Consider the following 27,017-nt stretch of genomic DNA (forward strand, 5'->3'; position numbering starts at 1 on the left):
CGTGCTTTGCACACAGGTGGCTGGCGGGTGTCAGTTTCTCCAACTTTAGTTGAACCGAGTGTGGCTACGCCCGGTCCTTGCGAAGGTTAAAACAACACCAACTTGACAAACTATCATTGTGGTTTTGATGCGTAGGTAAGAACGGTTCTTGCTCAGCCCGTAGCAGCCACGTAAAACTTGCAACAACAAAGTAGAGGACGTCTAACTTGTTTTTGCAGGGCATGTTGTGATGTGATATGGTCAAGACGTGATGAGATATAAGTTGTTGTATGAGATGATCATGTTTTGTTGAAGTTACCAGCAACAGGCAAAAGCCTTATGGTTATCTCTCTATTGCATAAGATGCAAGCACCAAATAATTGCTTTACTTTATCGCTATGCGATAGCAATAGTTGCAAGAGCAATTGTTGGCGAGACAACCATGTGACGACACATTGATATAGATCAAGATGATGGAGATCATGGTGTCATGCCGGTGACGATGGAAACCATGACGATACTTTGGAGATGGAGATCAAAGGCACAAGATAATGATGGCCATATCATGTCACATATTTTGATTGCATGTGATGTTTATCTTTTATACATCTTATTTTGCTTAGTTCGACGATAGCTTTATAAGATGATCTCTCACTAATATTATCAAGGTACAAGTGTTCTCCCTGAGTATGCAACGTTGCGAAAGTTCTTTGTGCTGAGACACCATGTGATGATCGGGTGTGATAGGCTCTACATTCAAATACAATGGGTGCAAAACAGTTGCACACACGGAATACTCAGGTTATACTTGACGAGCCAAGCATATACAGATATGGCCTCGGAACACGGAGACCGAAAGGTCGAGCGTGAATCATATAGTAGATATGATCAACATAGTGATGTTCACCATTGAAACTACTCCATCTCACGTGATGATCGGACATGGTTTAGTTGATTTGGATCACGTGATCACTTAGAGGATTAGAGGGATGTCTATCTAAGTGGGAGTTCTTAAGTAATATGATTAATTGAACTTTAATTTATCATGAACTTAGTCCTGGTAGTATTAGCATATCTATGTTGTAGATCAATAGCTCGCGTTTAGCTCCCCTGTTTTATTTTTGATATGTTCCTAGAGAAAACTAAGTTGAAAGATGTTAGTAGAAATGATGCGGATTGGCTCCGTGATCTGAGGTTTATCCTCATTGCTGCACAGAAAAATTATGTCTTTGATGCACCGCTAGGTGACAAACCTATTGCAGGAGCAGATGCAGATATTATGAACATTTGGCTAGCTCAATATGATGACTACTTGATAGTTTAGTGCACCATGCTTAAACGTCTTAGAATCGGGACTTCAAAGATGTTTTGAACGTCATGGACCATATGAGATGTTCCAGGAGTTGAAGTTAATATTTCAAGCAAATACCCGAGTTGAGAGATATGAAGTCTCCAACAAGTTCTATAGCTGCAAGATGGAGGAGAATAGCTCAAGCAGTGAGCATGTGCTTAGATTGTCTGGGTACTATAATCGCTTGAATCAAGTGGGAGTTAATCTTCCAGATAAAATAGTGATTGACAGAATTCTCTAGTCACCATAACCAAGTTAGTAGAACTTCGTGATGAACTATGATATTCAAGGGATAAACGGAAATGATCCCCAAGCTCTTCGTAATGCTGAAATTGACGAAGGTAGAAATCAAGAAAAATATCAAGTGTTGATGGTAGACAAGACCACTAGTTTCAAGAAAAGGACAAAGGGAAGAAGGGGAACTTCAAGAAGAACGGAAAACAAGTTGCTGCTCAAGTGAAGAAGCCCAAGTCTGGTCCTAAGCCTGAGACTAAGTGCTTCTACTGCAAAGGGACTGGTCACTGGAAGCAGAACTGCCCCAAGTATTTGGCGGATAAGAAGGATGGCAAAGTGAACAAAGGTATATTTGATATACAGATTATTGATGTGTATTTTACTAGTGTTCGTAGCAACCCTTCGGTATTTGATACTGGTTCAGTTGCTAAGAGTAGTAACTCGAAACGGGAGTTGCAGAATGAACATAGACTAGTTAAGGGTGAAGTGACAATGTGTTGGAAGTGGTTCCAAGATTAATATGATCATCATCGCACACTCCCTATACTTTTGGAATTAGTGTTGAACCTAAATAAGTGTTATTTGGTGTTTGCGTTGAGCATGAATATGATTTGATCATGTTTATTGCAATACGGTTATTCATTTAAGTAAGAGAATAAATTGTTGTTCTGTTTACTTGAATAAAACCTTATATGGTTACACACCCAATGAAAATGGTTTGTTGGATCTCGATCGTAGTGATACACATATTCATAATATTGAAACCAAAAGATGCAAAGTTAATAATGATAGTGCAACTTATTTGTGGCACTGCCGTTTAGGTCATATTGGTGGAAAGCGCATGAAGAAACTCCATGCTGATGGGTTTTTGGAATCACTTGATTATGAATCAGTTGATGCTTGTGAACCATGCCTCATGGGCAAGATGACTAAGACTCCGTTCTCCGGAACAATGGAGCGAGCAACAGATTTGTTGGAAATCATACATACTGATGTATGTGGTCCGATGAATATTGAGGCTCGCGGTAGGTATCATTATTTTCTGATCATCACAGATGATTTGAGCAGATAGGAGTATATCTACTTGATGAAACACAAGTCTGAAACATTTGAAAAGTTCAAAGAATTTTAGAGTGAAGTGGAGAATCATCGTAACAAAAATAAAAGTTTCTACGATATGATCGCAGAAGTAAAATATTTGAGTTACGAGTTTGGCCTTCAGTTAAAAACAATGTGAAATAGTTTCACTACTCATGCCACCTGGAACACCACAGTGTAATGGTGTGTCCGAACGTCATAACCATACTTTATTAGATATGGTACGATCTATGATGTCTCTTACCGATCTACCACTATCGTTTTGGGGTTATGCATTAGAAACAGCTGCATTCACGTTAAATAGGGCACCATCTAAATCTGTTGAGACGACACCGTATGAACTGTGGTTTGGCGAGAAACCTAAGCTGACGTTTCTTAAAGTTTGGGACTGCAATGCTTATGTGAAAAAGTTTCAAAATGATAAGCTCGAACCCAAATCGGAGAAGTAAATCTTCATAGGATACCCAAAAGAAAATGTTGGATACACCTTCTATCACAGATCCGAAGGCAAGTTATTCATTGCTGAGAATGGATCCTTTCTAGAGAAGGAGTTTCTCTCGAAAGAAGTGAGTGGGAGGAAAGTAGAACTTGATGAGGTAACTGTACCTGCTCCCTTATTGTAAAGTAGTTCATCACAGAAATCTGTTCCTGTGACTACTACACCGATTAGTGAGGAAGCTAATGATGATGATCATGTAACTTCAGATCAAGTTACTACCAAACCTCGTAGGTAAACCAGAGTGAGATCCGCACCAGAGTGGTATGGTAATCCTGTTCTGGAGGTCATGTTACTTGACCATGACGAGCCTACGAACTATGAGGAAGCGATGATGAGCCCAGATTCCGCGAAATGGCTTGAGGCCATGAAATCTGAGATGAGATCCATGTATGAGAACAAAGTATGGACTTTGATTGACTTGCCCAATGATCGGTGAGCCATTGAGAGTAAATGGATCTTCAAGAGGAAGACAGACGCTGATAGTAGTGTTACTATCTACAAAGCTAGAATTGTCGCAAAAAGTTTTTCGACAAGTTCAAGGTGTTGACTACGATGAGAGTTTCTCACTCGTATTTATGCTTAAGTCTGTCCGAATCATGTTAGCAATTTCCGCATTTTATGAAATCTGGCAAATGGATAAACAAAAATGCATTCCTTAATGGATTTATTAAAGAAGAGTTGTATATGATGCAACCAGAAGGTTTTGTCAATCCTAAAGGTACTAACAAAATATGCAAGCTCCAGCGATCCATCTATGGACTGATGCAAGCATCTCGGAGTTGGAATATATGCTTTGATAAGTTGATCAAAGCATATAGTTTTATACAGACTTGCGGTGAAGCCTGTATTTACAAGAAAGTGAGTGGGAGCACTATAGCATTTCTGATAAGTATATGTGAAAGACATATTGTTGATCAGAGATAATGTAGAATTATTCTGCAAAGCATAAAGGAATATTTGAAAGGAGTTTTTCAAAGAAAGACCTCGGTGAAGCTGCTTACATATTGAGCATCAAGATATATAGAGATAGATCAAGATGCTTGATAAGTTTTTCAATAAGTACATACCTTGACAAGATTTTGAAGTAGTTCAAAATGGAACAGTCAAAGAAGAAGTTCTTGCCTGTGTTACAAGGTGTGAAGTTGAGTAAGACTCAAAACCCGACCACGGCAGAAGATAGAGAGAGAATGAAAGTCATTCCCTATGCCTTAGCCATAGGTTCTATAAAGTATGCCATGCTGTGTACCAGACCTATTGTATACCCTGCCCTGAGTTTGGCAAGGGAGTACAATAGTGATCTAGGAGTAGATCACTGGACATTGGTCAAAAATTATCCTTAGTGGAATAAGGATATGTTTCTCGATTATGGAGGTGACAAAAGGTTCGTCGTAAAGAGTTACATCGATGCAAGTTTTGACACTGATCCAGATGACTCTAAGTCTCAATCTAGATACATATTGAAAGTGGGAGCAATTAGCTAGAGTAGCTCCATGCAGAGCATTATTGACATAGAAATTTGCAAAATACTTACGGATCTAAATGTGGCAGACCCGTTGACTAAACTTCTCTCACAAGCAAAACATGATCACACCTCAGTATTCTTTGGGTGTTAATCACATAGCGATATGAACTAGATTATTGACTCTAGTAAACCCTTTGGGTGTTGGTCACATGTCGATGTGAACTATGGGTGTTAATCACATGGTGATGTGAACTATTGATGTTAAATCACATGGCGATGTGAACTACATTATTGAGTCTAGTGCAAGTGGGAGACTGAAGGAAATATGCCCTAGAGGCAATAATAAAGCTATTATTTATTTCCTTATATCATGATAAATGTTTATTATTCATGCTAGAATTGTATTAACTGGAAACATAATACATGTGTGAATAGATAGACAAACAGAGTGTCACTAGTATGCCTCTACTTGACTATCTCGTTGATCAAAGATGGTTATGTTTCCTAACCATAGACATGAGTTGTCATTTGATTAACGGGATCACATCATTAGGAGAATGATGTGATTGACTTGACCCATTTCGTGAGCTTAGCACTTGATCGTTTAGTATGTTGCTATTGCTTTGTTCATGACTTATACATGTTCCTATGACTATGAGATTATACAACTCCCGTTTGCCGGAGGAAAACTTTGTGTGCTACCAAACATCACAACGTAACTGGGTGATTATAAAGGAGCTCTACAGGTGTCTCCAAAGGTACATGTTGGGTTGGTGTATTTCGAGATTAGGATTTGTCACTCCGATTGTCGGAGAGGTATCTCTGGGCCCTCTCGGTAATGCACATCACATAAGCCTTGCAAGCATTGCAACTAATGAGTTAGTTGCGAGATGATGTATTACAAAACGAGTAAAGAGACTTGCCGGTAACGAGATTGAACTTGGTATTGAGATACCGACGATCGAATCTCAAGCAAGTAACATACTGATGACAAAGGGAACAAAGTATGTTGTTATGCGGTCTGACCGATAAAAGATCTTCGTAGAATATGTGGGAGCCAATATGAGCATCCAGGTTCCGCTATTGGTTATTGACCGGAGACATGTCTCGGTCATGTCTACATTGTTCTTGAACCCGTAGGGTCCGCATGCTTAACGTTACGATGATAGTTTATTATGAGTTTATATATTTTGATGTACCTAAGTTTGTTCGGAGTCTCGGATGTGATCACGGACATGATGAGGAGTCTCAAAATGGTCGAGACATAAAGATTGATATATTGGACGGCTATATTCGGACACCGGAAGTGTTCCGGGTGATTTTGGAGAAAACCGGAGTGCCCGAGGGTTACCAGAACCCCCCCGGGAGAAGTAATGGGCTTTATGGGCCCTAGTGGAGAGAGAGGGGGGCGGCCAGGGTGGGCCGCACGCCCCCTCACCCTCTGGTCCGAATTGGACTAGGAGAGGGGGGGCGGCGCCCCCCTTTCCTTCTCCCTCTCCCCCTTCCTTTCCCCCTCCTAGTAGGAGTAGGAAAGAGGGGAGTCCTACTCCTACTAGGAGGAGGACTCCTCCTTGGCGCCCCCCAATGGCCGGCCGGCCTTCCCCCTTGCTCCTTTATATACGGGGGCAGGGGGCACCTCTAAACACACAAGTTGATCTTCAAGATCGTTCTCTTAGCCGTGTGCGGTGCCCCCCTCCACCATAGTCCTCGATAATATTGTAGTGGTGCTTAGGCGAAGCCCTGCGATAGTAGAACATCAAGATCGTCATCACGCCGTCGTGCTGACGAAACTCTTCCCCGACACTTTGCTGGATCGGAGTCCGGGGATCGTCATCGAACTGAACGTGTGCTAGAACTCGGAGGTGCCGTAGTTTCGGTGCTTGATCGGTCGGGCCGTGAAGACGTACGACTACATCAACCGCGTTGTCATAACGCTTCCGCTGTCGGTCTACGAGGGTACATAGACTACAGTCTCCCCTCTCGTTGCTATGCATCACCATGATCTTGCGTGTGCGCAGGAATTTTTTTGAAATTACTACGTTCGCCAACAGTTAGCTCTATGAAGATTAGAAGCCCATGAAGACGTAAGGATGGAGGCGCTTTACGAAGGCCCAAGTCCCAAAGGCGGGTTAAGGCCTGTAGTTGTAAACCGACTTTCTCATGTAACTTGCATTGTAAGATAGGAAGGATAGAGACCGAGCCGGACATGTTTATGATCCGGCCTCGGGGCTCTGTAAACTGGCGGGCGTCAACCTGCGTATATAAAGGGACGACCGGCAGCGGTTTAGGGACAACACACAACAACTCGAGAGCCAGGCAAAGCGGATTCGCTCCCTGGTCATCGAAACCCTAGCAATACCAACACAACTAGACGTAGGCTTTTACCTTCATCGAAGGGGCCAAACTAGTATAAAAACTCTCGTGTCCCTTGTCCGATTTAACCCCTTTAAGCTAACCCGTAGGAATGGCTCCACGACTAAGTCCTTTCACGAGGACGTTTGCCGTGACAAAACCACGACAGTTGGCGCCCACCGTGGGGCTATCGCATGATGGTTTCGAGTTCTTGAAGGGCAGCTTCGTAGGACTCAAGGTATACACTGTGGGCCGGATGACTAAGAGTCGTCACGGCAAGCTCTACATCGATGACGCAGGATGGAGTCCTGAGGCCGGTTCAATTGAATACGGGTACCGGGTCCCCTTTGGCGGAATTCACGTCTTCATCGGCAAGATCGGCGAACCGGGCCCTGAGCCGGACACCTGCACCGACATCATCGAGACGGCTCAGCGTGCAAGCCCTGCCCGGGTTCAGCCTGCAGCAAGGCATGTTTTCATAGGTGTCATCCATGGAGCAGAATATGAGGATGGACCGGCATCTGATGGGGAAACCGTTGTCTGTTCTGATGACGAGTCTTCAACCGGAGAGACCGAGTCGCTGTATTAGCTGCAGGACGGCCGAATTAGTGGAGGTTCCGATGGCAACAGTATTCCGGACCCCCTCGATCTACCAAGCCGGGTCGCGGTCTTCATGGCCGGTACACAACCAGCGCAACACTCTTCTACCGCCGCGGCAATGCTCTCCGGTTCAGCAACAACAACGCCAGCAGGAGCAGGGGGCTCTGCGCTGCCTCCGGTTCAGGTTTTGTCTGATTTGTTCGACGCCTTGGCAACATTGCTGGCAGCAGAAGTGGATGCAGCAACCCGAGATCAGCACAATGCGGAGATTGCGAAGGTGAAAGATCAGATAACTCATGCTAAAGCGGACCTGGCAGCAGAGAACGCCAGGATGGCTACAGAACGGGCCGAGTTAGAAGCTTAGGCCTACCGGTTTAGGCTGGATCAGAGTGCCTCAGACGATGTCATGAGGAGGAGATACCGGTCGCACCTCCCGCCGGGCTATGAACCGAGAAATCTCTTCAACACGCCAGGAGCAGGAACCAGTAACCAGCCGGTGGCAAACCGTACTGAGGCACCGGTAACAAGAGCGTCAGTTCAGCCGCGCACGATGAACCCGCCTTGTCAAAACAACATTGTGCCACAGTACGTTCGGACGCCCCCGGGGCATTACTCCAACCCGTTGGATAACATTGTGGCCGCCGCTTCACGATTGGCAGCCCTCCCGATTGAGGGCGAGTCACCAGTAGCGATTGAGACACGACGGGCTAGAGAGCTCCTTCAAACAGCTTTAAACCAGCAGCAGGCTTATTCGCATAGTCGCGAGAGGATTCATTCCACCCCCTATCCGAGTCGAAGCTACAGCAGGCAAGTTGAGGATGAACCGGCCGTATCAAGCAGTGCACGTCACCGTAACTCACCGTGAGGGCATAACCCGGCAGGTGGTGGTGCTAATGCGCAGGATGTGGTGGATCATGGTCGTGCACGTCGGGAAGCCGAGTTAGCAGCGCAGCATGTGACTCGTCAGCTTACTCCGGTTCATCCTACCGCTTCAGTGGATCCAGGTGTGGTCTTCAGTTATTTAGGGGTGCCGTGTCTCACCCCCGCTTTGCGTAATGTACGACTGCCCAAGGATTTTAAAGGCCCTTGTAAGGTGCCCAATTACATTGCCGATTTACCCCCTGAGTCATGGGTTGAGAGTTATGAGATGGCGATGGAGATGCTGGATGTGGATGAAGCAGTGTGTGCTAAGTACTTCACCATGATGTTGGAGGGGACAACTCGTACTTGGTTAAAGAGCTTGCCGGCCAACTCCGTCGGGTCATGGGCCGAGTTAAAACACCAGTGTATCCAGAATTTTAAGGATACTTGTAAGTAGCCTATGTCGATTGTGGACCTGGCCTCTTGTGTTCAAGAGGATGGGGAGTCTACAACCCATTGGGTGAAGCGAGTCTCAGCTATTCTGCATTCGTCGGACCGCATCAACACGGATACAACAATTTTGACATTGGAGGGCAATTGCCGATTTATGCCATTAAAACTGAAGTTATGGAGGCTCAAATGTCACTGCAATGACATGTCAACCCTTATGGCTGCTTTGGTGAAGTATGCCGATTCAGATAGTACCAAAGACCCTGAGTCTAAGGATGACAAACCGGGGAAAGGGAAAAATAACGACAATGCAAAGGGGCAGCAGCACAATCCGGCAGGTAATGGGAATGATGGTAAGCGCAAGGAAGACAATAGTTTGGAATTTGTGGCTAACACCAATGCTCAGGATAATGGTCAGTGTCGTAAGGGCAAGCCGTCCCCGAGGGGCGGAGGGTCATGCCCCAATCTGGAGCGCCTGTTAAACCAACCTTGTCCAAAGCATGGATCAAAGGAGAAGGCAACTTCGCATCTTTGGAAGGACTACTTCATCATGCGAGAGTTCAAAAATTCCAATATGTTCCAATACGACAATGGCCCGCCTGGCGGTTCGGGAGGCGGTTTTCATGGGCCGGGTTATGGAGGCAGCAGCTTTGGTTCAGGATTCCAAGGCCATCAGACCGGACATGGTAATCAAGGTAATCAGGGCAATCAGGGAGGTTATAACCATCAAGGGAATCAGCAGTAGCAACAGTCGGGTTATCAGAGCAATCCGAAGCATTTGAATATTGGGCAGTATCATGTCTTCACTACTAGCTTGTGTAAGCATGATCAGAAGCTTCACAAAAGGGTCGTGAACTCTGTTGAACCGGCAATGCCTCCTTATTTGCACTGGTCTGAACAACCAATTTTATGGAGTCGAGAGGATCACCCACCCCGGGTTGATAATCCGGGTCATCTGGCCTTAGTGGTGGCACCTCAAGTGGGGGGGGGTATAAGTTCACCAAGGTGCTTATGGATGGAGGAAGTAGTATCAATATCCTTTACTATGATACCTTCCGCCGTATGGGATTGACAGATAAGAATCTTAAACCGTCGAACACCATTTTTCATGGTGTGGTGCCTGGTAAGTCTGCGTATCCAATGGGCAAGATAGCCTTAGAGGTGGCTTTTGGAGATGATCATGACTCAAGGTCAGAAACGTTGACTTTTGAGGTGGTGAAAATCAAGAGTCCGTATCACGCCCTGTTCGGACGACCGGCTTATGCCAAGTTCATGGCGAGGCTGTGTTATGTTTATCTATAGCTTAAGATGTCGGGTCATAAGGGGACCATCACAGTACATGGGAGCAGGAAGACCGCTTTGGAATGTGAAGAGGGTGATGCGGCTTATGCTGAGTCAGTTTGTGCCATAGAGGAGCTGAAGTTTTATAAAGCCAATGTTGATCTGACAGACATGACTTCTTTGAAAAAACCAACTACGGAGCATGATCCGGCGTTGAAATTTAAATCGGCTACAGACACTAAGATGGTTGATTTTGTTCATGGAGATTCATCCAAGCAGTTCAGCATCAGCGCTAACCTGGATCCCAAATAGGAAAGCACGCTCATCGAGTTCATCCGTGAGAACCGAGACATCTTTGCATGGAAGCCCTCTGACATGCCAGGTGTACCGAGGGAACTCGCTAAACACACACTTAATATAGATCCTAAGTTTAAATCGGTCAGGCAGTTTCTCCGCCGCTTGAACGAAGAAAGGCGTAAGGCTATTGGTGAGGAGGTAGCTCGGCTGTTGGCCGCAGGGTTTATCGTGGAGGTCTTTCACCTGGACTGGCTGGCTAATCCGGTCCTGGTACTTAAGAAAAATGGCACTTGTCATATGTGTGTGGATTACACAGACTTGAACAAAGCATGTCCAGCTGATCCCTTTGCTCTCCCGCGTATTGACCAGATTATTGATGCTACGGCGGGTTATGACCGTTTGTGTTTTCTGGATGCATATTCTGGTTATCATCAGATTAAATTGGCAGTTAAGGACCAGGAGAAGACAGCTTTTATAACTCCCTTTGGAGCCTTCTGCTATGTGTCTATACCTTTCGGGCTCAAGAGTGCCCAGGTGACTTATCAGCGTTGTGTTCAGAATTGTCTGCATAAACAGATTGGGCGCAATGTCCACGCTTATGTGGATGATATTGTGGTGAAGTCCAAGAAGGAGGAAATATTGATAGATGACTTGAGAGAGACTTTTGACAACCTCCGGGTTTATAAGATGATGCTTAATCCGGACAAATGTGTCTTTGGTGTTCCGACAGGCAAGCTCTTGGGTTTTCTGGTGTCCAAGAGGGGCATTGAGGCTAATCCGTAGAAGATCACAGCTATCACCTCTCTGGCTAAACTGGCATGTATCAATGATGTTCAGCGTCTGGTGGGCCGGATTGCGGCTTTGAGCCGACTTATTAGTCGTCTTGGGGAGAAGGCTATCCCTTTATATCAAATGCTAAAGAAAACAGATAACTTTGTCTGGAGCGACGCGGCTGATAAAGCGTTTGAGGATTTGAAGAGACAGTTAGCTGAACCGCCAGTCCTTGCGGCTCCGGTCGATAAAGAGCCCTTATTGCTATATGTGGCTACTAATGCCTGGGCTGTTAGTGTGGCAATTGTTGTGGAGCGCAAGGTGGCTGGAAAGGAATATCTGGTTCAACGGCCGGTTTATTACATCAGTGAGGTGCTTATTGAATCAAAGCGGAGGTACCCGCATTGGCAGAAGTTGGTGTATGGAGTTTTCATGGAAAGACGGAAGCTCAAACATTATTTTCAAGGTCATCCTATCACAGTGGTTAGTTCAGCCCCTCTGGGAGATATCATCCAAAACAGAGAGGCGACTGGCCGGATTGCCAAGTGGGCTATTGAGCTTGGACCTCACGGGCTCAAATATACACCTCGCACAGCGATCAAATCTCAAGCACTCGTGGACTTCATCAATGATTGGACAGAGTTGCAGGCACCAGAGGAAAAGCTAGACAACACTTATTGGACTATTCACTTTGACGGGTCCAGGCAATTGGAGGGATCGGGGGCTGGAGTCATATTAACTTCCCCATGAGGTGACAAGTTTTGTTATGTTCTCCACTTAATGTTCCCTTGTACTAACAATGCAGCTGAGTATGAGGCCTTACTCCACGGTTTGAGGATGGCTAAGTAGATGAACTTAAGCCGGGTTAAGTGCTTCGGTGACTCAGACCTGGTGGCTCAGCAGGTATCTGGCACTTGGGATTCTAAGGATCCACTCATGGCTGCATATCGACGGGAGGTGGACATAGTGGCTGGTCATTTCAAAGGTTATCAAGTTGACCATATAGACCGACGAAAGAATGAAGCGGCGGACGCTTTAAGTCGTCTAGGCTCTCAGCATAAACCGGTGCCACCTAATGTCTTCCTCGACGTACTTCATAATCCATCGATCAAGCTACCCACAGAGGAGGAGTTGGCTACTCTTGACCCGGAGGCCCAGTTGGTGGCGGCTTTGCATGTTATACCGGATTGGACAGTCCCGTACCTGGCTTACATGAACCGGGGTGAGTTACCGGAGGATGAAACCTTGGCCCGGCAGATAATCCGGCGATCCAAGTCAATGACCATTATCAATGGGGAGTTACATCATTACAGTGTGGCAGGGGCGATTCAGCGTTGTGTGTCTCCTCAAGAAGGTTGTGAGATTTTGCGTGAGATCCACGAAGGATATTGTGGTCACCATGCCGGTTCAAAGTCCTTTTTAGCTAAGGCTTTTCGTCACGGCTTCTACTGGTTGACGGCTCATGCTGATGCTGAGGATTTAGTAAAAAGGTGTGACGGTTGTCAGAAATTTGCATGCCGCGCTCATGTTCCGGCTCAAAAGTTGAGAATGATTCCAATCACTTGGCCATTTGCAACTTGGGGGCTAGATATGGTCGGACCCTTTAAGAGGTCCAAGGATAAAAAGACCCACCTGTTGGTGGCGGTTGATAAGTTTATCAAGTGGGTAGAGGCAGAGCCAGTCAGCAAGTGTGATGCAGCCACGGCGGTCCAATTCATCAAAAAGGTGATATTCCTCTTTGGTTTTCCACACAGCATTATAACTGATAACGGTACTAATCTGTCCAAGGGTGATATGGAGGAATTTTTTCAACGTGAGCACATCCGGCTTGATGTAGCATCAATGGCTCACCCCCAGTCTAATGGTCAAGCAGAGAGGGCAAATCATGAAATCTTGAGAGGTATTAAACCCCGGCTTCTAGTTCCTTTAAAGCGGACGTCGGGTTATTGGGTGGATGAGTTACCTTCCGTATTATGGAGTATCAACACAACACCAAACAGATCTACGAGTTACATGCCTTTCTTCATGGTTTACGGAGCAGAGGCAGTTCTCCCTAGTGACATCCGTCATGACTCGCCCCATGTGGCGGCTTACGTTGAAGCTGAAAATGAGAAGGCACGTCAGGACTCACTGGACCTGTTAGATGAGGAGCGCGATCTCGCAGCGGCGCAGTTGGCGATTTATCAACAAGATCTCCGACGTTATCACAGCCGCCGGGTTAAGACCAGAACTTTTCAAGAAGGCGATCTGGTGCTCCAGCTCATCCAGGATCAGACTGATATGCACAAGTTATCCCCACCTTGGGAAGGACCTTTTGTGGTCAGCAAAAACCTACACAACGGGTCATACTACCTTATCGATGTTCGAGAGCACAAACACTCACGCAAATCGGAGGAGGAAACCCAGCGGCCATGGAATATAGCTCTCCTTCAGCCTTACTATACTTGAGCCACAGGCTCTTCTTATGTACATACTTATGACAATGTAAATATTATATAATAAACCAGAGCCTCAGCTAAAGCGGGGTCTCTGTTCTTTTTTACATCATGTGTGGTTCCATGGGAGCTTCTACTTACAAAGCGGAGTTCTATTAACCCGGCCTATAAAGCCACACAGATATAAATGAAATCACTAGGGGGCTTGGTCGTATTCGAACCATAAGCTACACCGCTTGATCGGCTTAAGACCACAAAGGGAAATCACTAGGGGGCTTGGTTGTATTTACACCATAGCTACACCTTTTGATAGGCTTAAAGCCCAAAGGAAATTATGTGGAACCAAAGAGAGTTTGTTGCATAAAACACAACTCAAACATAGGTATCCACTGAGCATAGCTCAAATATTGCTTGGGGGCTCCTTGCTTCTCAAAGAACAACAAGCTTGCACCCTTGTAATAGGCTATCAAGCTAGGCTTGGAAGCCAGGTGTATTCACCTAAAACCCCGGGTTATCCTGCCTTTTTAAGTAAGCCACTCCGTCCAGGTAAACCTGGTATGACCCATCGAACGTTTGACAAGTCAATCTCATAGACCCTGTGTAACATCCCAAATTTTCAATTTGGAATGTTATACATAGATCATTATGCATATCATATTTTATTACATTTCGTTTCACGATCCTCGAAATCCTAAGCAACTCAAGGACCCTCACAGAGAGTTGGTGATTTCCCTGTTTTCATATTTGAGTTTTATCAAATATTGAAACGAGGATTTTTGGTTTTAATTATTTTTCCCTCCGAAAATATTTCATATTAAAATATATGAGAGGAGATAATATGACTTCTCCAAAATAAATGAAATATTGGAGGAAAAATATTAAAATCAAATATTTGTTTTAATCGGGAGTTTATTGCTATTTTATTTGAATTAGAAAAATTGTACGTTTTCCAAAGTTGCATTTTAGGGCCAAGAAAATGTTCATCATAATCTAAATATTTTATTTAGACGGTGAAAATTTGTTTTGGCATTTTTAGATTTTTATTTTATTTTCTAGGATTTATTTAGTTCCGGTGAAATTATTAAAAAAAACTCCTGTCGGAACGCACTGGGCCGAGGCCCAGCCGGCCCAGCCGCGCGCCTCCCCCCACTGGCTCGGGAGAGGACTCCCGAGCTGCGCCGCCGCCGCCGTGTCCGTCCCGGACATGCCGCGCCTCGCCCCCTTCCCCAAGCCGCCGCACCCCCCTCCTCTCCGCTTGCCGCTGCTGCCGCTTGCCGGCGACGCCGCCGACGCCGCTGCCCCGCGCCGCCGCTTGCCCCGCCCCGCCCCACTCGCCGGAGCCGCCCCGCCGAGCCGGACCTCGCCGGAGGTATAAGCGTCGTTCTGTTTTTTTTTGTATCGATCGGTTCGCCGGTTTTTCTCAGTTTAGTTACTCTGCAGACGTTCATCCGTACGTTCATCATAACGAACGTGTTCAGTCGTTAGCCGCAGACAACGAACGCTCGTTCGCTAGCCTGTTCATCAGTTTTCTTTTTTTGGATTTTTCCGCGATTATTTCCGATCGCGATTTCTGATCCGATTTTCGTTTCAGTTTATCTTTTCGCTCGTTTATCGGAATCAGGCAATTCAAGTGCCTATATCTTCGTCTGGAAACCCTCTTTCCGTTTAACCAATTTAAACATGATTTTGGAAATGTAAAATTTGACCTTAGTCCATATTAATAAACGGATCCTGTTTCTTTTGCTGTTTGAGTTTCGTTGCTCCGTTTGATTTGATTCTTTTCGCAAACCGGAGTTCTTAAGTTGAACTTTCTGGTTAGATCTTCTTATTTGAGATTTACCCGTGTTTCTTTGCTTGATTGCTTATGTATGCTATTGTTTGTTTGCGATAGAACACCCGGAGTGCGAAGCGTGCTACTACAAGTCCCTAGGTTTTGCGGATCATCAGCAAGGCAAGTAATACTTTGATCATACCACTTTATTACCCAGTTTTTATGCATTAGTTCCAATCCTCAAACATTGCATGGTTAGGATGTGATTAACATGTGGGTTGGGAAGTAGTTGATGAGGTAGAACCTATTGCCCTATAATTATTAAACCCTTGGGAGTTACTTCTACGTATTGCTTATATTGCTATGCTATGCTCGTAGACATGGTTTGGGTGAGTGAAATCGATGACAGATGTGAGATTGTTAATTAATGGTTCAACTTAAGGTGGCAACTTGAATACACATCTGGGTGGATTGTTTGTTGGGCACCTGGGGAATCCAGTGTTGTCCTAGGATATCCCAGAGTACCCGTGTGATAATCCTATGGTCCGCCACCCAGGCTCAAAGGGAACTGAGATATTTTCATGCTAGAAACTTCTGTGTGCAGCCACAAGCTATTATGGGCTCTAGCATAGTTGAGTAAGTTGTGTAAAGCTCCCGAAGAGGTGGATCAGCAGGTAGAGGGATGTAGGTTGGTATGGTCTGCCCGGAGTAAGAAGTTAATGCTTCTGAAAGACTGTGTCTCAGTCATCCGTTTCTCAAACACCATGTAGTGCGAGAAATAGAACGGAGGAGATCAGGTCTTGTGGGGAAAAGTGCGCAAACCTCTGCAGAGTGTATAAACTAATCATGGTTAGCTGTGTCCCCGGTTATGGACATCTTGAGTATCTAGTACTTGGAGTATCATAAGTATCTCATCACTATTAAATAATATTGTTGGGTTGTTAATTACTTTAATTGGGATTGAGTTGGAGGAACCTTCTCAATAATGTTTCAACTACCATGATAGTTAAATAAAAATCTATTCCTTTGTTGTAGGGAAAAATTGGCTTTTCGCAAAAACTGTAACCATAGAGCTTTCCACCAACCAAATATGCATGTAGTGATAGCATTATTCTATTCTTTCTCTACTATGTTACTTTGCCAGCATATTCCATGTGTTGACCTGTTTCGGGCTGCAATGTATTATGTTGCAGACTTTTCAGACGAGGAGTAAGGTTTGTTAGGTCATTGCCGTGCAGCTCAGCTATGCCGTTGGAGTTGATGGACTCACTTTATCTTCCAAGCCTTCCGTTGTTATTGTATTAGATGGCCTTAAGCAATATTTATTGTAATAAGCTCTCTTTTGAGACATTTGATGTAATAAGTGTGTGATTGCTACTCTGTTATAAATCCTCGAGTATTGTGTGTGTCAGCATTACCGATCCAGGGTGACACTAAAGCACAGAGACTTGACCTTTTGAGGTCGGGTCGCTACAAGATGGTATCAGAGAACACGCTGAGTGTAGGACACGGCCACTAAGCTAAAACCCTAGATCACTATTCTCTTCTTATTTCTGACTCCTCTCCATTTTCTACTCTTTAGGATGGCGGACGCAAGGAACAAGTTTGCACAACCGGATGAAGAAACACCTTTTGGATGACACTTGAAGGAAGTCACTAGGTACCTGAACATTGGAACACCAAGCTTCACCAGGACTTACAATGCCACATTACCAGAAGAGGAGCGATGGATGATTCAAGTTCAAATTCCATGAAGGACATTCATGCCAGTCACTAAGCCCATAGAGTTTTCCTTCGATGCACCAACCTAGAGTCTAGGAAAGAGTATGGCAGCTCACATCACCATGGCACACATTGGAGAAGTTTATCATAAGGAGCTTAAGGATACTATCTATCAGATTTGTGGGCACCGAGATGAGCAATGGGAGATGATCAGCACTAGGAAGGATAGATCAATTGCAGTTTTCATCCAGGAGTTAAACCAACACATTCGTCGCCAGGAGAACTAGATGTGCGCAGGAATGATAGACCTGAAGAAGGCGATGACAAGGATCACGAAACTGGAAGAAGAACTTAAGGCTACTCGTGAAGGTTATGAGGAGGAAATCATTGTACTAGTGGAGAAGAATGACGATCTGGAAAGGAAGCTAGGAGTATTCCTGGGAGACCCCGCCCCAGGAGGAGAAGACGAAGAACCCAAGGAGATTCGTCCAGAGGACTACATTATCATTGATGACACCGACTCGGACCCCGACGATAGCGATGATAACTATGAAGACGAAGCTGGAGCAGACATCATGGAGTCTTCAACCGAGGAATATTTTTAGTAGACCACCACATCAGTAGTAGTATTCCACCATGTATATAGTATAGTCCGAGCACTTTTGTAACGATAGTTAGATCGATTGTATGCCCTTGCTTGATTGATTGAGTGAAATGATTGTGTTTGTCTCATGTGCATATTGGTAGTGTTTTCTCATTAGACCTCATTCTATTCTAATCTCTCCCCTCTAAACCCATCAGATGCCTCCGAGACGTGACCCCGGATTTACTTTCCCACCGGAGCTCACTCAGTTAATCCAGTAGCAGAATACCCTGATGCAGTTGTTAGTTTAGAACCAAGGAAACAACAACAACAACAATAATCCACCGCCACCACCACCAGTTGCTAACTTAGCCCGCTTTCTGAGGTTGCAGCCGCCGGTGTTTTCAAGTAGCACCGAGCCGATGGTGGCAGATGATTGGCTCCGCGGGATTGGAAGGGAGTTAACCACTGCAGGATGTACAGATGCTGAGAAGGTGCGTTTTGCCGCACATCAGTTGGATGGACCAGTAGCCTCATGGTGGGAGAATTACACTGTCACCTACCCAATAGCCACTGTCATATGGGATCAGTTTCAGCAAGCTTTCCGTACAGCCCATGTCTCAACTGGAGCTATGAGTATGAAGAAGCGTGAGTTTCACAACTTACGCCAGGGGAACCATACTGTGGCTCAGTACGCGGATGAGTTAAGCAAGTTATCTCGCTACGCCCCTGACGATGTGGCCACAGATGCCGCAAAGCAGGAGAAGTTTATGGAAGGGCTGAATGATGAGATGAGCATGCAGTTGATGGTGGCAACATTCAACAACTACTAGGAGTTGGTAGATAAGGCTCTTATGATTGAAGGGAAGCAACAGCAGATTGAGAGCCGTAAGAGGAAGTATGGACACAGAAGGTATAATTCAGGAGCTCAGCAGAAGCCTCGCCTAACCCCGAACTCGGGAGGACTTGTTCATAACCATGGAGGCCACACCCATACTGGAGGAAGTAACCATAATCATACTGGCCCAAGGAATGGGAATGGGAATGGAGCAATCAACAACCAGAACCGTTCCAATCCAGCCACACCCGCCAAGAGAGACCTAAGCCACGTTACGTGTTTCAAGTGCGGGAAGACTGGACACTATGCCATGGAGTGCCCTGAAGCAAAGAATGGAAACGGCAATGGGAGTGCTGGAAAGAAGCCCAATCCATTCAACAAAGGACAAGTGAACCACGTCAACGTGGAGGAGGTTGAAGAGCAGCCAGACGCGATTATTGGTAAGATTTTGGTTAAGACTTTTACCGCCCTTGTTCTTTTTGATACTGGTGCATCGCATTCATACATATCAAGGGAGTTCGTGGATAAGTTTAAATTACCAACCCAAACCCTTAGGACCCCTCTGTTAGTGAGTTCACCTAGAGCAGAGTATATGGCTAGTCGATGGTGCGACCAGTTACCCTTAACCATTGGTAGCCATGTTTTTCCGCCCAACCTAATAATCTTGGAGTCACAAGGACTGGATGTGATATTAGGCATGGACTAGATGTCAAAGTATGGAGGAAGCATTGACTGTTCTAGTAAGTCAATTTGTCTCACCACCTCGGAGGGAAAAAGGATCAAGTATGTATCTAGGCATGCGCCAAGAAGTAGCCAAGTGAATACCCTCACGGGAGTTGTTCAGGAGGAAGTGCCTGTAGTCAAGGATTACCCGGATGTTTTTCCAGAGGAGTTACCAGGCATGCCACCGGATCGAGACATCGAGTTTTTGATAGAGCTATTGCCAGGCACCGGGCCTATATCGAAGAGACCATACTGGATGCCCGCAAATGATCTGGAGGAGATTAAGAAATAGATCAAGGAGTTATTGGAGAAAGGTTACATTCAACGGAGTTCTTCACCATGGGGAGCCCTAGTGCTTTTGGTTGAGAAGAAGGATAAGTCTCTAAGGATGGTTGTTGATTATCGTGCGTTAAATGAGGTGACGATCAAGAACAAATACCCACTGTCGATGATCAATGATTTGTTTGACCAGCTGCAAGGATCTGAGGTGTTTTCAAAGATCGATCTATGATCTGGATATCACCAGCTGAAGATACGAGATAAGGACATACCAAAGATAGCATTCACCACACGGTATGGGTTGTATGAATATATGGTCATGTCGTTTGGACTGACTAATGCCCCTGCCTACTTCATGAGCATGATGAACAAGGTGTTCATGGAATATTTGGATAAGTTTGTTGTGGTGTTCATTGATGATATAATGGTATACTCGAAGAACGAGGACGAGCACGAAGAGCATTTGCGCTTAGTTCTCGAGAAACTCGGGGAACATCAGTTGTATGCCAAGTTCAGCAAATGCGAGTTTTGGCTGAAGGAAGTCGGATTCCTTGGACATGTTATATCAGGAGAAGGTATAGCAGTAGATCCGACCAAGGTTCAGTCAGTCACTGAATGGTTGGCACCCACTTCAGTTAGCGAGATCTGTAGTTTTCTTGGACTCGTAGGATACTATCGGAGATTCATTGAGAATTTTTCCAAAATTGCGTAGCCAATGATGGAGTTATTGAAGAAGGATACCAAATTTAAATGGACAGAAGAATGTGAGGCGAGTTTTCAGGAGTTAAAGAAACGTTTGACTACAGCCCCAGTACTGATTCTGCCGGATATACGTAAGGAGTTTCAAGTGTATTGCGATGCCTCTCGCCTAGGACTTGGAAGTGTGCTTATGCAGGACGGAAGAGTTGTTTCGTATTCCTCACGACAACTAAAACCACACGAACTAAATTATGCCATGCATGATTTGGAGTTGGCTGTTGTAGTGCATGCGTTGAAGACCTAGAGACATTACCTTATTGGAAATCATTGTGATGTGTACACGGATCATAAGAGTTTGAAGTACATTTTCACACAGAAGGAGCTGAACCTTAGGCAGAGAAGATGGTTGGAGCTTATAAAGGATTATGACATGAAGCTTCACTATCATCCAGGCAAGGCCAATGTCGTAGCCGACGCTTTGAGTCGGAAGAGTTATGCTAATACCCTAGTGAGCACAGGATTGTGAAAGGAGTTAGCAGAGGATCTCAGGGAACTTCGATTGGAGATTGTTCCTAGAGGTTTTGTTGCAACAATGGAAGTGTAGTCTACATTGTTAGGAAAGATTCGAGAAGCTCACAAGGATGACAAAGAGATTGCCGATATAAAAGAGAGAATGAGCGAAGGAAAGGCCAAAGGTTTTCGTGAGGATGAGCATGACACCTTATGGTTTGAGGACCGTGTTTATGTGCCCAATAACACAGAGACCAGGAAGTTAATACTTCAGGAGGCTCATGACTCACCATACTCGATACACCCCGGAAACACCAAAATGTATTTGGATTTGAAGGAACGTTTCTGGTGGACTGGTATGAAGAAGGATATTGCCGAGTATGTAGCTGTATGTGATGTATGTCAGAGAGTGAAGGCTGAGCATCAAAAGCCAGCAGGATTGTTACATCCTATGCCGATACCCGAATGGAAGTGGGATAAACTTGGCATGGATTTTATCACCGGATTGCCCAGGACCAAATCAGGATATGATTCTATATGGGTAGTAGTAGATTGCTTGACCAAACTAGCTCACTTTATCCCAGTGAAAACCACCTATACAAGTGCAAAGTTGGCCAAGATATATATGAACAGGATCGTATGTCTGCATGGAGTTCCGAGGACAATCGTATCAGATAGAGGAACACAATTTACTTCAAAGTTTTGGCATCAGCTGCACCAAACTTTGGTGACAAGGTTGGAGTTCAGTACAACATTTGACCCGCAGACCGATGGACAGACCGAGAGAGTCAACCAGATTCGGGAGGATATGTTGAGAGCCTGTGCGCTAGATTATGGATCTAGTTGGGATGAAAATTTGCCCTACGCGGAGTTCTCATACAACAATAGCTACCAAGCCAGTTTGAAGATGGCACCGTTTGAAGCCCTGTATGGACGAAGGTGCAGAACACCGTTGATGTGGGATGAAGTCGGAGACCGACAGTTGTTTGGACCAGATTTGATCAAAGAGTCTGAAGAGAAAGTTAAGCTGATCCGAGATAGACTGAAGATGGCTCAATCCAGGCAGAAGAGTTATGCAGATTCGAAACACAAGGAAATAACCTATGAAATTGGAGACAGAGCATATCTGCGAGTGTCACCCCTGCGAGGAGTGAAACGTTTTGGAGTTAAGGGAAAGTTAGCCCTGAGATTTGTAGGACCGTATCGAATTTTGGAACGTATGGGAGACGTTGCCTACAAGTTGGAGTTACCTGAAGGACTGTCAGGAGTTCATGATGTATTCCATGTTTCATAGCTGAAGAAGTGTCATGCTGAGATGGCTGGTATACCGTTAAGAGATATAATACCCTTGGAGGTGATTCAGTTGGACAGTGATATGACCTACGAGGAGAAGCCAGTCAGGATTCTCGAATTTGCCAGCCAAGTCACCTGCTGCAAGGTTATCAAGTTTTGCAAAGTTCAGTGGAGTCACCATACCGAGGATGAAGCCACCTGGGAACGAGAGGATGATCTTCGCAAAGACCACCCACACCTATTCTCTAGCCAACCTGAATCTCGAGGGCGAGATTCATCTTAAGGGGGGTAGGTTTGTAACATCCCAAGTTTTCAATTTGGAATGTTATACATAGATCATTATGCATATCATGTTTTATTGCATTTCGTTTCGCGAGCCTCGAAATCCTAAGCAACTCAAGGACCCTCGAAGAGAGTTGGGGATTTCCCTGTTTTCATATTTGAGTTTTAACCAATATTGAAACGAGGATTTTTGGTTTTAATTATTTTTCCCTCCAAAAATATTTCATATTAAAATATATGAGAGGAGATAATATGACTTCTTCAAAATAAATGAAATATTGGAGGAAAAATATTAAAATCAAATATTTGTTTTTATCCCGAGTTTATTGCTATTTTATTTGAATTAAAAAAATTGTATGTTTTTCAAAGTTGCATTTTAGGGCCAAGAAAATGTTCATCTTGTTCTAAATATTTTATTTAGACGGTGAAAATTTGTTTTGGAATTTTTAGATTTTTATTTTATTTTCTAGGATTTATTTAGTTCCGGCGAAATTATTTTAAAAAAAGAAACTCTCGCCAGACCGCACTGGGTCGAGGCCCAGCCGCGCGCCTCCCCCCACTGGCTCGGGAGAGGACTCCCGAGCTGCGCCAACGCCGCCGCCGCCGTGTCCGTCCTGGACACGCCGCGCCTCGCCCCCTTCCCCAAGCCGCCGCACCCCCTCCTCTTATAAGCCGCCGCCTCGCCCCCCTGGAGCCCCGAGCCGCCCCATGCCGCCACCACAAGCCGCCTGCCCCGCCGCCTTGCCGCCACGCGCCACCGCTGCCGCTTGCCGTGCCGTCGCTGCCCCGCGCCGCCGCTTGCCCCGCTTGCCCCACGCCGCCCCGCCCCACTCGCCGGAGCCGCCCCGCCGCGCCAGACCTCGCCGGAGGTATAAGCGCCGTTCATTTTTTTAAAAAACCGGTTCAATTTTTGTTAGAAAACCCTAGTTTTTTGGACAGATCGGTTCGCCGGTTTTTCTCGGTTTAGTTACTTTGCGGACGTTCATCCATACGTTCGTCATAACCAACATGTTCACTCATTAGCCGCAGAAAATGAACACTCGTTCGTTAGCCTGTTCGTTAGTTTTCTTTTTTCAAATTTTTCCACGATTATTTCCGATCGTGATTTCTGATCCGATTTTCGTTTTAGTTTATCTTTTCGCTCGTTTATTGGAATCAGGTGATTCAAGCGCCTAGATATTCGTCTCGAAACCCTCTTTCCGTTTAACCAACTTAAACATGATTTTGGTACTGTAAAATTTGACCTTAGTCCAGATTAGTAAATGGATCTTGTTTCTTTCGCCGTTTGAGTTTCATTCTCCGTTTGATTTGATTCTTTTCGCAAACCGGAGTTCTTAAGTTGAACTTTCTGGTTAGATCTTCTTATTTGAGATTTACCCATGTTTCTTTGCTTGATTGCTTATGTATGCTATTGTTTGTTTGCGATAGAACACCCGGAGTGCGAAGCATGCTACTACGAGTCCCTAGGTTTTTCGGATCATCAGCAAGGCAAGTAACACTTTGATCATACCACTTTATCACCCAGTTTTTATGCATTAGTTCTAATCCTCAAACATTGCATGGTTAGGATGTGATTAACATGTGGGTTGGGAAGTAGTTGATGAGGTAGAACCTATTGCCCTATAATTATTAAACCCTTGGGAGTTACTTCTACGTATTGCTTATATTGCTATGCTATGCTCGTAGACGTGGTTTGGGTGAGTGAAATCCATGACAGATGTGAGATTCTTAATTAATGGTTCAACTTAAGGTGGCAACTTGATACATCTGGGTGGATTGTTTTTTGGGCACCTGGGGAATCCAGTGTTGTCCTAGGATATCCCGGAGTACCCGTGTGATAATCATATGGTCCGCCACCCAGGCTCAAAGGGAACTGAGATATTTTCATGCTAGAAACTTCCGTGTGCAGCCACAAGCTATTATGGGCTCTAGCATAGTTGAGTAAGTTGTCTGAAGCTCCCGAAGAGGTGGATCAGCAGGTTGAGGGATGTAGGTTGGCATGGTCTGCCCGGAGTAAGGAGTTAATGCTTCTGAAAGACTGTGTCTCGGTCATCCGTTTCTCAACCACCATGTAGTGCGAGAAATACAACGGAGGAGATCGGGTCTTGTGGGGAAAATTGCGCAAACCTCTGCAGAGTGTATAAACTAATCATGGTTAGTCGTGTCCCCGGTTATGGACATCTTGAGTATCTAGTACTTGGAGTATCATAAGTATCTCATCACTATTAAATAATATTGTTGGGTTGTTAATTACTTTAATTGGGATTGAGTTGGAGGAACCTTCTCAATGATGTTTCAACTACCATGATAGTTAAATAAAAATCTATTCCTTTGTTGTAGGGAAAAATTGACTTTTCGCAAAAACTATAACCATAGAGCTTTCCACCAGCCAAATATGCATGTAGTGATAGCATTATTCTATTCTTGCTCTATTGTGTTACTTTGCCAGCATATTCCATGTGCTGACCCGTTTCGGGCTGCAACGTATTATGTTGCAGACTTTTCATACGAGGGGTAAGGTTCGTTAGGTCGTTGCTATGCAGCTCAGCTATGCCGCTGGAGTTGATGGACTCACTTTATCTTCCAAGCCTTCCACTGTTATTGTATTAGATGGCCTTAAGCCATATTTATTGTAATAAGATCTCTTTTGAGACATTCGATGTAATAAGTGTGTGATTGCTACTCTGTTATAAATCCTCGAGTACTGTGTGTGTCAGCATTACCGATCTAGGGATGACACTGAAGCACAGAGACTTGACCGTTTGAGGTCGGGTCGCTACACCATGAACTTGTCAAAGTTAAAACGGTGATTGGTTAAAGATTGAGGTCCGTCTTAAAAGGCTTTGAAAAATGGTTTAACTCAGCGGCCTGGCAGCCCATGAAAAGCCTCGATTTAGGGCCTGGAAGCCCATGAAAAGTCTTGCATATTTATTTTGGATTTGCTATTTTAAACATCTTTTGATAAGGGATTTATGAATATTTTCTGATAAACCGGTGTTTGTTACAACCCGGTGTGGCTTTCAATGCTCAGTTGTCAGTACATGATCAGTTTTAAACCGGCAGTAAGTTGCTCCGGTCTGGTTTTGATTAGAGATCACCAGCATTATATGAACAAACTGGTGGTTGTCATACCCCGGTATGGTTTTTAAATGAACCGGCAAGAGGGAAAGGAGTCATCAATACTCCAGATTGGTGTTTTCACCCTTACTATACCAACTATTGGACAGCCAACAAGATATATCACAGGTATCTTCTCTTTTATATCTGGTTATTACAATCTTGGTTATCCATCCAAGTTATGTATATATTTTGGGCATCATGACCCGTCCAGTGGTAAATCACTAGGACACTTTCAAGTTCTTATCTGCAGGAGCAAGTTAAATAAAAGCCATAATGGACTATGCATATAAATCCCAAAGGCATGGCAAGTTCTCAGTATCAAGCAAAACAAACATGCTTGATGGCATGACAGATAAAGTGTTCACGCTATCCTATTACAAGGCGCTTTAAACAGCCCAAATTGAATAATTGTTTTAATAGGAGTGGCAGTCTGCAACTGATAAACCGGCATCCGGTTTATGATTCTTCATCTGGACGGCTTGAAGATTGAGGGTCATGTTGAGCGATCGCATTCTCCTGATCCCTACCCAGTCGTTGGAAATCAATTGTTGACCAATCGATTCCAGTTAAGGCTTGAAAAATGGCTTCTTCATGAATAAGGTTGGAAGGGTCAATGTCAGGAGCGTAAGTATGCTTACGGATTGGCGGCACAAGATCTTCTACATTATGAATCAGCGCGGGCTGTCTTTTCCCCTCAACATCGTAAACCAATTGAAAATGAGATAGATCTGTGTCATCCGCCAATTTTCTTGCTATAGGCCGCATCTCCTTTGTCAGACTTCGAAGATCGTCATTATTGATATCTGAACCATCTTCCTTCACACCAGGATAGCCTTTGATGATATATGCCAGTTCCAGATCTGGAATCCACGCCTTGGCCCGGATTAGTGCGGTCAGTGCACCTGACCTTGCGGCTGATCTCTTCAGTTCATCCAACCGGGCAGGTAGCATGGCCAGCTTTTCGATGGTTTCTTTTATCAGCGTTGGAGGAGGCTTGTTATAAGCTGGCGTGCAAATCGCCCGCTGGGATCCAGAATACAGCTGTTCTATCAAAGTATAGGCCACTTTAAGATTCATCCACATGTCGGAGCTCAGATGAGTAATGCGGGTCCTTGTCATGGTAAAACATCAGTAAACCGGTCATTGATAAGATATTATGAATTAGAAAAACTTCATGAGAGGGTACTCACCAAACACAACAGAAGTCATGGCATTAATCTGTCGCTTTAAGCCGGTCAGTTCTTCAACCACCGGCTTCAGGGCTGCCTCGGCGTCCTCGGCCTTCTTTGTTAAACCGGCCTTTTCTGTCTCCCAGTCTGCACACTTTTTGTTAAAGGTTTCTTTCAACCTCTCCATGGCTGCTAAGGCATTTGTCAATTCTTCCTTGGCCTTGGAAGCCCCTGCTTGCTTAGATTTAATGTTCTCCTGAAGGTCAACGGTTTGAGCATCCTTCTTACTCAGCTCGGCCTACAAAGGCAAGATATATCATCAATGGGCCATGTATATTTCAAGTACCAAGCGCATAAC

This window comes from Triticum urartu, chromosome 4 (assembly GCF_003073215.2).
Source record: "Triticum urartu cultivar G1812 chromosome 4, Tu2.1, whole genome shotgun sequence".
NCBI classification, from domain to species: Eukaryota; Viridiplantae; Streptophyta; class Magnoliopsida; order Poales; family Poaceae; genus Triticum; species Triticum urartu.